This window comes from Gavialis gangeticus, unplaced genomic scaffold, assembly GCF_001723915.1.
Source record: "Gavialis gangeticus isolate Ggan-Ray unplaced genomic scaffold, GavGan_comp1, whole genome shotgun sequence".
Lineage (NCBI taxonomy): Eukaryota > Metazoa > Chordata > Crocodylia > Gavialidae > Gavialis > Gavialis gangeticus.
In genome coordinates, this window is record NW_017728993.1 from 33,626,292 (window position 1) to 33,638,426 (window position 12,135).

A 12,135-nucleotide genomic window follows, 5' to 3' on the forward strand; every position below is an offset into this window, starting at 1 on the left:
CCAGGCAGCTCATGAATGCTGCAATGTTGGGGTGGATGGTGCATCCTACAGGAGCATGGGGGGCTCCCCAGCATGCTCAGCAGCAGATCCGGAAGTGGATCAGAAGCACTTCCAGTCCACTTCCAGGTCCGCCTGGGAGTGTGCCAGAGGGCCCCCAGTACCCCTCTGGATCAGTGACTGGTGCCTCTGGGTCTGGAGGGGGGCACCTGGGGTCCCCCATGGCTGATCACTGAGCCATGGGGGCATGGCAGGGGGCCCCAGCATGCTCGGCGGCAGACCCAGGAGTGAACCAGAAGTACTTCTGGTCCACTTCTGGGTTGGCCGCTGAGCACATGAGGGGCACCCCCTGCTCCTGTGGGATGCTTCATCCTCCCCAGCATCACAGCATTCATGAGTCATACCTGGTACGTCGAGGTATGTAGAAAAAAATTTAAAACGGTTTCTATGGCCTAATCGCTGATTCTCTGAATCAGCAATGAATGTTCAGATTTGAATTGGACAGAATTGAATCGGGGACAGTGATCCAGATCAACTAATTGAATCACTGTCCCTGATTTTGACCAAAACCAAATCGAATACAGCCCATTTCGCACACCACTAATAGTCAGGTCAGCTGACTGGGGGCATCATATGAGTGGGGGAGAGCTCAGGCCAGAGCTATATAAGCCCTGGGGATGAGCTAGCCAGGGAAGAAGGGGCCAGCCCTGGGAGTGGCTGTGTGCGGGTCCCCTCAGTGCTCCCAGGAGGCTGGAAGGAAACAGTTCTGCAGGATGGGGGACAAGACAGTGACCCAGAGAGAAAGAGATGCTTGGTAAGCAGGCACGCAGCCTCTATTTTTCTTCTTATGTTATAGTCTAGGGGCTCAGTGTTTATGCTGCAGCTTAAACCAGTGGTTTGGGCTTGGACTGTAAGGGTTGGGTTTTGGAGATCCCGTTAGTATCGCCAGTGGTATGTGCTGGTCTTGAACCCTGCTGGGTCAAGTTCAAAGCAGAGTGAATGCTGGAGCCCAGAAGCCAGGCCTAGAGCTGTATGCCTGGGTTGTGGGACCAGCCAGAGTAGAGGAGCAGAACCCAGGAAAGCTAAAACCCCCCAAAAAAGGGAAAAGAGAGGCCTGGAGATGCTGGAACAAGGGTCCCACCCAATTGGAGATTTGAAATCCGTGAGGCATGAGGAACGGTGTAGGAAAGGTTTAGAGATGTGCAGCTAGCCCTTAAGTTAAGAGCTCCACACTTCCAGGTGCTCCTTGCAGCAACACCAGACCTGGGAAACCCTGGGGCAGCCTCCCCATGAGAACCAGAAGGAACATCAAGATGTGGTGGGTGAGTGAAGGGGAGGCTGTTCCCAGAGTGAGCAAGGAAAAGGGGGATTTGTGGGGCTTGTGATGGTGCCCTGTTACAGTACCCAATATGAGATACTGACATTGAGAAACTGATGGCTCTGTTCTCCCCGAAAATTAGGTTCTTTTGGAATGGGTAGGAACCAAGTTGAGAACCAATAAACAAAGGCATCCCAACTTACTAATCTTTTTAAAAATAATGACCTGTAAAAACTGCTTGATTCTGATTAAAACAATGTCCCTGGTGGGAATGAGAATGATATAGTTGTTGCACTTAAAATATATATATTTTACAACAGCATTGTAAGCGCTAAGGAATGAAAATCATGAGATTTGTTTAAAAATCATGGGAATTTGAAGGAAGGAAGAAAGAAACTTAACTATTGGACCTCTTTATTTTGCCATTTGTTTTGGGGGGTGTTATTATAAAATGCACTTTCTCCACCTTTTTTTCCCCCCCACAACCTTGAGGGCTAGAATCTTGCTTCTCAAAAAGCAACAGATGCAATTCTCACTTATTTATGTGACTATAATGTAGGGCTATAAGCAAAAAGCAGGCAGTTGCCAGGAGTAAGGGCCAGGGACAACTGGGGTACTAGATACACTGAGGGCATGGGAAGGCACTAAAATAACACAGCTGCACTGCCCTGCCTGGCTGCCATTGTCACCACTGGCAATGCAGTTAATGATACTACCTGATGCACAGCTGCTCCTCACTGTGCTCAAGCATCCAGCCAGGCTTCTGGGATCAGGGCCCCCAGTACAGAGATGGAAACACATTGTCTTAGGTTCATTGGAGGAGGAGCTGGGAATAATAATTGACTTTTGTGAAAGAAATAAAGTTTGGAGCTGCTGAAGATGTGAGATTCATCATCAGTGAGAGACTCATCTCCCTCAGAGGGATCCTCAAGCAGGGGGACCTATACAAGCTAGGGGAACAAGTGGCTGTCAGGGGCTGGGAGAGGGCAGGCTAGAGAGCATGGCCAACAGACACCTCTTCCAAAATTGTGAAAAGGCAAGATCTCTGCAATGTTTAAAAAGCAGCTATAGCAAAGGCAAAATCTTACTTACAATAAATTATTCAAAATTTAGTAGAACTTTTTGCCACAAACACAGTGGGGGCAGGCAGGGGAAGGTCAGAGAACAGAAGACAGACTAAAATAGTGATTTAATCTTTTAGTAAAATGCCATGGCTTTTATGCTAAATGCATAATGTTGGAAATATCTGAATCCTGATTTTTTTGAACTCCTGAGGATCTAAACTTTACCCAGAGAAAAGTTATATATATATATACATCCAGCAGAGCTGCAGTGAGGAAGAATGTTTTACCCTACAGTTACTCATTCCCACCACTGGAGATCCTGGAGCAGTTGCTAAACTGATAGCCACATTGTGTCTCCCCTCCACCTCCTTACTGCATGTCTGGCTAGATAGTGCAGGAAAGGGAAGCAGCCCTACACTAAACAACAGGGGAAAAAAAAGTATCAGCTGCAGCCAAAAATGACACAAGCTGAAGGATTTCCCTCCAAAAAGGTACTTTCCTCATCCCAACTGCTGCTGAAAGGTTGCCTTAAGTCTCTATTCTTTCTGCTCTAATCCTTCCTTGCTCCAGACCACCTGGAAATCAATGTGATAACTACACTGGCACCACTAGCCCCATACTAAACCACTTTGACTCTAGGTTCTTCTAGCTCTGGCTCTTCTGTTCCCTGGTAAATCCAGAGTCTACTACTGTCTCTCAACCTTCAACAGCCTCATCCACAATGCTTCTCTAGATCTTTTCTAGCCCTGTTATCCAGGCCCTCCAGCCCCTCACATCCCCAGATCCATGAAACTCCCAATATTATGTTATGACAGCAGTCAGTATAATAACTAAGGGGGAGGGGAGATGACTGGGGCAGCGACTCAGCTCCAACTCACAGGGGAGGAAGCACAAACATACCTGTAGATGCCACCTGTAGATGCAGTTATGATGCTGCCACCAGCAGATAGGCAACCAGTTGTGCCCAGCACAGAGCCACCCTGTTACAATTCTAACAGCAGTATGAGCAGAACTGTGCTCCAGAAAATAAACTTTCATTTACAGAAAATGTTGCTATGTGGAAATATCCAAGTTAAGTCTCAGTGAGCAGTATAGTCATGTTAGCAGTGCTCCACCTGGGCTAGTTCATCCTGTTTCTCATGGCTGGCTTGGGTATCTGTACATGGCACTGCACAGTACTATGTAGACATGCCCACTATTGAGAAAGAATTGAAAAGAGTAATCTGGGCAGTTTTGTGTTTATAACTATTATCTGTTGGGTGTGACACCACATTTGAGATGACACCATTTCAGTGACAACACTATTAACTATTCCAGTGCTGACTGCTTCAACAAAATGCCTAGGTAGTCTATCCCATAATGCAGACAAAAAAGATAGCACTTTGTTGTTATTTTTATATTTTATTCAATAACTCCTTTCAATTAATCAATTATCTATATCAGGGTGGCCAACCTGCAACATGCATGCCACAAGTGGTGTGGGCAGACTCTTTGTGGCACATGGCAGATTTAGGAGGAGGCAGAGAGCTGAAGCAAAGCAACAGATTGGGCAAGGGAAGGGGATGAAAGTGGCACTTGGAGAGGGCATAGAGTGGGCATGCCCACCAGAAACATTGTCAGTCACTGATCTGTATTTTGTACAGAACTTTCTCCTCACTGCCACAGAATTAAGGGATGATGCAACAAAAGTTTCATCCCTCTTGCTACAAATTGAACTGAGCATTGCACACAAAGAAGAGAAAAGAGAAGAAAACAACTACTAAGAACTCTGGGTAGGAGAGAACACTTACAGAAAAGTAGTATTTTAAGTATGGTAAGTATGAGTGACAGGCGTGTCTCTTCTAGACACAGTGTACACACTACAAAATATTACTGCTAGATAATGAAGGGGACACAAAACATCACGTTTTCAGCTTGTATTCTTTTCACCACCTACTAGGAACTTTCACCACTTACATAAGTAAACAATTATTTTCTCCAATAACTATGTAAGTTCTTGGAAGACAAATATCAGTTACAACTCTGATTCTTAACTTTTAAACAAGCAAATATGTTTGCACATTTTATTTTAATTTTGCAGTTATGAAAAAAACTATGGATGGTCCTCCTCCATGTGGGCACAAATGACCCTGTTCGGAGCAATCCTGGCCAGCACTTGAGTGACTACAGGACTCTGGGAGCTGGGCTCAGAGGATTGGCGGCACTGGTAGTTTTCTCCTTGACCCTTCTGATTACAAGTCATGGGCACAGGAGGGAAAGACGTACTGAAGAAGTCAACAGAAGACTGTGGCATTGGTGCCACCACAAAGGCTTTGGCTTCTTCAATCACAGTCCACACTTCAGAGAGGCAGCAATTTGTTGGGAAGAAATGGCCTTCACTTCACTCTGATGGGAAAGAAGGTCTTCTCAGCCAGAATGGCTGACCTGCTTGACAGTGATTTAAACTAAAATCGCTGGGGGATGGATGGACAATTACTAGTGCAAGCCCTGGAAGTGACAGCCACAGAATCAGCAGGTCAGGTAACACAAAGGAACTCATTCCAACCCAACCCAAGGATGGGACTCTTCTAAGAGGATAGGGACATCCAGAGCTTCCAATGGCAGGTTTAGCTGCCTGTACACAAATGCCAGGAACATGGGGAACAAAAAAGAGGGACTGGCCTCTCTGCTAAGCAAAAATGAATACGATCTCATAAGGATAATGGGGACCTGGTGGGACTCCACCTATGACTGGACCAGAGGTATTGATGGCTATACCTTGTACAGGAGGGATCATGTTGCAAGGAAGGGTGGGGGTGTAGTTCTCTATGTGAAGGAGCAGTACACTTCCCTACAAGCAGAGATTGACATCCAGCGAGAGTGACTTGAGACCCTCTGAGTTAAAATAAGGGGAGAACATGGTGACAGGGATATAATTGTAGGAGTCTGTTACAGACCTCCTAACCAGGAGGAAGAGATTGACTACAAATTCACTGGCAGAGGCTGCACACTCTCAGTGCACGGTTGTCATGGGAGACTTCAGCCACCCTGACATCTCATGGAAAGAGCTTTCAGCCAAATCTGATCGGTTGTGAAGCTTCCTCACTTGCATTGATGAGTTCTATTTGACTCAAGAAGTCTACATGCCAACAAGAAGGCACTGCTGGATCTGGTACTGGCCAAAGGGGATGATCTAGTCAGTGATCTGAGAATCAAAGGGAAGCTTGGTGATAGTGATCATGAGCAGCGTTCTCTCTAAGCTGCACAGCATGCGTGGCCACTCACGCTGCATTGCCAGGTGCACCTGCACAGCTGTACATGCTGCACAGCTTAGAGGGAATGCTGATCACAAGTTGATCACTTTCTGTATCTATCACAAACTGTCAAATCAGTCAGCAATGCAGAAATCCTTGACTTTAGGAAAGCTGACTTCCACAAGCTCAGGAGGTTGGTTGTTGAGGCCCTGAGAGACTGTGATCTGACAGGGAGGGGAATCCATGATGAGTGCTCACTCCTTAAAGATGTGATCCTAAAAGTACAAAGGAAGTCCATTTCGGCCCATAGGAAAGGTATCAAAAGGGCTGCGAGACCCTCTTGGCTCAATAGAGAACTCATGGGCCTCCTGAATCTGAAAAGAGAAGCTTATAAGGGATGGAAGTTGAGAACTACCGCTAAAAAGGATTATGCACCTGTAGGGAGTGGACCTAAAAAGGGAAGGCTGAAATTGAACTCAGACTGGCTACAGGAATCAAGGACAATAAATATTTGAATTAAGTCCTTCTTCAAATATGTGGGAAGTTGGGGGGGAAAAGGGCAATATCGGGCCCTTGCTAAACCAAATGGGGCAGCTGGCAACCAATACCCAGGAAAAAGGTAATCTCTTTAACGATTACTTTGCACTGGTTTTCCACCAGCCCAAGGGGATCACCCTGCCTGACAGGATGCAGGACTACCAGGGTAAGGGCAATCATACACCTATAACTGGTAAAGATCTTGTGAGGGAACAGCTTGAGAGGCTGGACTTCCACAAGTCTGCTGGCCCAGATACAATGCACCCAAGAATGCTAAAAGAGTTGGCTGACATCATAGTATGATCAATGGTGAGGATAGTTGAGGACTCGTAGCTCTCAGGAGAGGTTTCTGAAGATTGGAAGAGGGCCAATGTGGTGCCTATCTTCAAGAAAGGAAGGAAGGGACCTATAGGCCAATTAGTTTGATCTTAATCCATGGAAAGATCTTGGAAAAAAATCATCAGAGAAACCATGAACAACAGGCTCATGGAAGGCAATGTTCTGAGAGAGCACCAATATGGCCTTGTTGCGGGTAGGTCTTGCCTGACCAGCCTCATTTCCTCCTATGACCAGGTGATGCATCACCTGGATAAAAGGGAAGAAGTTGATGTCATATATTTAGATTTGAAAAAAGCCTTTGACTTGGTCTCCCATGATGTCCTCATGGTAAAATTGGGGAACTGTGGCCTCAACAACCTTATGGTCTGATGACTGGGCAACTGGTTCTGTGGTCGGACCCAAAGAATGATAGTCGATGGAACTGAGTCAACATGGCACATGGTAACCAGTGGCATCCCCCAGGTCTCAGTACTTGGAACAATAATCTTTAATATATTCATAAATTATCTGGATTCAGGTGGCAGAAGCGGACTGGCTAAGTTCACAAACAACGCCAAATTATGGGGAAGAGCGGTCACTCTAGAGGACAGACTGGCAATTCAGGCCAACCTAAACAGGCTCTCAAGGTGGGCAGATCAACACAGAGAAATGCAAGGTGCTCCACCTTGGGAAAAAAAACTCACATCATACTTATAGGCTCAGCAGTTCTACATGCACTAGCACCATGACCAAAAGAGACTTGGAGGTCATAATCAACCACAAGATGAACATGAGTCACCAATGCAATGCCACAGCTGGCAAAGCAAATAAAACTCTGGTTTGCATCTACCAATGCAGACCCAAAAAGTCATGCTCCCAATTTACTCAGCCTTAGTGAGGCTTGCAGCTGGAGTACTGCATCAAATTCTGGGCTTCACACTTTAGAAAGGATGTGGAGAAGCTTGGAAGAGTCCAGAGGAGAGCAACATGCATACTTAGAGGTCTGGAGAACAGGCTTTATGAGGAGAGGCTGAGAGGCATGGGACTCTTCAGCCTGGAGAAGTGAAGGCTTGGGGGGACTTGGTGGCAGCCTGTATGTATATAAGGGGTGTGCATCAGAAACTGGGAGTAGGTCTGTTCACCAGGGCACCCCAAGGGAAGATAAGGTCTAATGGTCACAAACTGCTGGAAGACCATTTTAGATGTGACATAAGGAAAAGGTCCAAGTCTCCCGAGTCTGGAATAGACTCCTCTCAGAAGTGATGCAAGCACTTACTCTGGATACCTTTAAGAAATGCTTGAATGCTTATCTTGCTGAGGTCATCTGACCCCAGCTGACTTCCTTCCCCTTGGGCAGGGGGCTGGACCTGATGATCTCACAAGGTCCCTTCCAGCCCTAATTTCTAAGTCTATGAAATCTATGAAGTATAAAATGTTATTGAATAATTTGTTCTACAGAAAATCTCTCTCACACACACACACACACACACACACACACACATACCACATGGTCCTGCTTCAGCGTTAGAGACAGATTAGCCACTAAACTATAAACAGCTCCTGAATACTGATGAACTACTTACCAGGTCAACACATCAAACAGCTGAGGAACACAAGTTTCAAACTTGGACACTTTGATGGCACATTTGAACACTCAAATGTGTATTTAAATATATAAGATGAACACTTACATTTCTGAACTCCTGCATGAGTTACCACATACATAGCACAGATACTCACTTTTAAAATCTCCATAATATAGTTCTGTAAATGTTGCTTTCAAGAGCACTAAATCATCCACTCCTAAGGCCTTCAAATGGCCTTTAAAAGCTTCCCTATGATCAGAGCTACCTCCATTTTCCCAAAGGTGTTAATCCAATCTTTACTTTTATGGCTGTTATACCTCATAATTATGGGGAACAATGGATCAATGTCCATGTCCAGGTCTCTATCAATACATGGTACCTGCTAGGGAAACTGGTGATCCAACAAGCAGACTGATAACATTAGAGAATCTTGGTCACGCAGCCACTGCCAACCTTGATGCACTGCCACTATGTGACTTTCAAGCCATTGACGTAGCATTTTGAATTCTGCAGCTCAGTCTTAAGGGTTTGTTAGCTGCTAAACATAGTTTCATTATTTTTCTCACCTATTAAGATGATATTGATGTCATCTGCTTGAGTCAAAGGTTTTAACCTGTTTGGCCATTTCCCACATGCCAAGTAAAGTTGTACCATTTATAGTCATTTTGGTATCATGGATGTCACTGCTGTCATCTACTAGCTTCTGTGATATCACAAGTTGGTAGTCTCCAGAACACAAATAAGTACAAGACTTTCCGTGTGCACTGGTAAGACCAAGTCCTGCTGAGTCTGGGTGGATGATTTTAAGTTACCATGCTAGTTGGGATTACTCAGAGGTATAAACGGGGTGCAAATGGAGATCAACAGGTAGAATATGCATCTAAAAATAACTTAACTTCAGCCACTAAATGTGGTACCTATTATTTGCTCAGATGGACACAAAAATAATCACTATACTTATGGTGTCATGAGTTTTCCTTCTCTCAAAAAGAGTTCTCAGTGAAAGTAAGACACAACTTTTATTGAGAACACTCTGTATGACAGTATACTGGTTAGTGTCATAAGCTATATTTGCTAAACAACACTTTTGACAAGAACCTTATCTCTGTTGGCAAGTCTGATAAACACATACCAGTTAAGTCCATTATGTTCAGATACCTCAGACATGTCAGAAGCTTCAGGTTTACCCCAACATTTGCTGTTATGGAAGCAACATTAGTCCTCTTTTGTAACCCCTCATGCTTGCCCATTTTTTGTCATGGTAATTGTGACTTTCTGTCTAGTGATACTCACTGTATTTTAACAATCTAGAACAACTGTTTATAATTGTGTTAGCAGCGACTAAACATGCTTTCTTAATATGTTGGCCATTTTCCATTAGTTACCTTTCCAAGAGCACCTTGTTGTGGTGCCACAGCAGTTGTGGGCTGCTCGGAGCCCTTTAGTGCTGTGAAATGAGGTTAGTTCTCCAGATAGACACTATCTACTAGGGCTGTGTGAAGCTTCAGTCCCTGATTCAATTTTGCGGAGATTTGGCCCGATTCAGTGGATGAATCTCTGAATCTGAATCAAATCAGAGGACCCTTTAATAATGATGGTCATTTTAGAGGTGCATGTTTATAGCTGCCCATGGGTCTGTTACTAATATATACCACTGTCTGTGCCTTGACTCATAGGCCGTGTTCAGATGAGCATGGTCCTGTGGTATGTGGCACCACAGACACATCTGTGGAGCAACTTACTGCACATTTTACTGTTCTCCACATTGCAAGGTAGCAGAAAAGTATTGTTGTTGTTGCTGTTGTTTTTGCAAAAACCCCATGCAAAAAAAAAAAAAAAGCAGAGCAACACACATGGGGCCAGCATTCACAGCCCAAAATTAGAGGTTGACTGGCTGGAGTCACACTCCAGCTGCCAGCCAGACTGAGCAGCAGGATCCATGCTGCTGCAGCCCCAAGAGGCCTCCTGGACCCCAGGTAAGGCTGCTGGGGCCAGCCTAGTGCTGGCACCAGCTTTCCCTACTCCACCCGGAGTAACCTGCCGCACAGCAGATGCTGCATGACACAGGCATTCCTCAGGGACAAGTAGCAGTGGCACAAGGTGTGCTGGTGCTTCTCGTGCCTGGGGAAACAAATGTCCACACTCAAGTGGACGTGACCATAATGTGTTATACTACTACAATAGTATGATCTGGTGATCTTGACTCACTTGACTTCATCACCAGTGGCTGTCAGATGAGTCTGCTCAGACAAAACAACTGAAAAATGGCACTTCACCTGATGCAGCAGGAAGTGCTGGACACTTAATCTGCCATTTTGATGTGGGCAAGTACATCAGCCAGTTGCACCAAAACAGGTTGCTACATGGTAGAAAAGGCTCCACTTGAGTTAAGTGACAAGTTCACACGAATGGCAGTATTTCTGCCACAAAGACTCATCTTGGAAGTAAGCAGAACCATTCACGTGGTTAGAAATGGACAAAATGCTGAAGTGAATAAAATGTAACCCTTCCCCTACACATGAAAATCTTTCTTCACAGTTCCTGAAACAACTTAACCTGTCTATTCATTCTTGGCTAGTCTACTTCTTCATTTGGGTTATAACAGAAAAAGCATCCAAAAATTCCAGTACCTTGCTCAAGCCAAAAAAAGACCCATACAATGGGAAACTAGCAGCTGACATTACTGATATCTGCATACTTCAAAGTACTAGAGCATCTCCAGCATGGAGGATTTTGTCTGGGTTTCAGCAAGCTCTTGTACTGATTGCTTATCTGAAAACAGCTTGAAACAGGAGCTGAATTTCAGAACTTGAAAGGCACTACCATAAAGTTTGGCACACCGGTCTTCTGGTCAAATTGTCCAAAATGTTACCAAGATGCTTTGTAGGTGATAGAGAATGGCATCTTTATGACAAATGTTTTACAGCACATGTTGGAAATGAAACATGCAAATGGAGATGACAAGTCAACAGCTTTCAATAGGGCTTTATGCTGCAATCCACATTACTCAGCCTGTACATCAGTGATCTGCCATCCAACTATTCACAAAAGTTCATTTAAGTAGACAACACCTGCTTCAGTATCCAACCTCAGTCATCCTCTGACCTAGATATCAGATTAGATGTCAACATGGCCAAGAGGGCTGAATGCTTCAGCGGATAGTGTCTAAAACTGTGTGTGGTTGAAACAGTGACAAGTGCACAATGTTTCTGCTTCCTGGTGGACTAAATATAATTTTAAATTGGCAGTGGCTGAAACATAAGGTGTATCCAGTTTATCTGTTTGTGAGATTAAACTGTACTTTAACCTTCCATAACGTACAAAGGAAACTGCTAACAAAGTTAAAATATACAGTAACCTCCCAAGTAAACTAGCTGGCTCAACATGGGGTGTATATGCTTACACATCCTGAACATCTTCACTCCCCAACTACAGAATACTGTGCATAAAGCCGGTGTCAGACACAAAGCTTGTAGATATACAACTGCATGCAATCACATGCGTCATCTCAGAAACACTGCAGCCTTCCCCACTACTGCATTCGTTGATATTAAGCAACGTGGTTCTAGATCCATTGTTAAGACCCAGCTTTTAAATCCTAGGACAAAATCCATTGAAATCTGTTTCTATATGTGAATCTTCAACCCAGTTGCAGACCATTGCCATCAAGGCGACCTGTATGGTCCAACAAGACATACCAGGACAGACTACAACCATGCTTACCTTCAACAATGACAACAAAAAGTTAGATCCTTACTGGATTCACCTCTCCCTACCATCTACAGGTTCTAGCGTGGCTATGATCAGTGTAAAAACAAACGTAATGGTGGGCCCAATGTGATAAATGGGGCGGTGGCTGAAAATAAGTTGAACTGATGAAGCACATTGTTGACAAGAGCTCTTGTCAGCAGTGTATTAAGACTCAACAGCAGCTTGTCTATAAAATATACTGCCAATGAAGTAGCTATTTCTTATATTTACAAGGCACTCCCTAGATACTCTAACATGACTTTTAATTTTAAGAAACCTTTATTTCAAATAAGGAGTTTTTATAAAAGCTAAGAAAAATATGACATGATAAA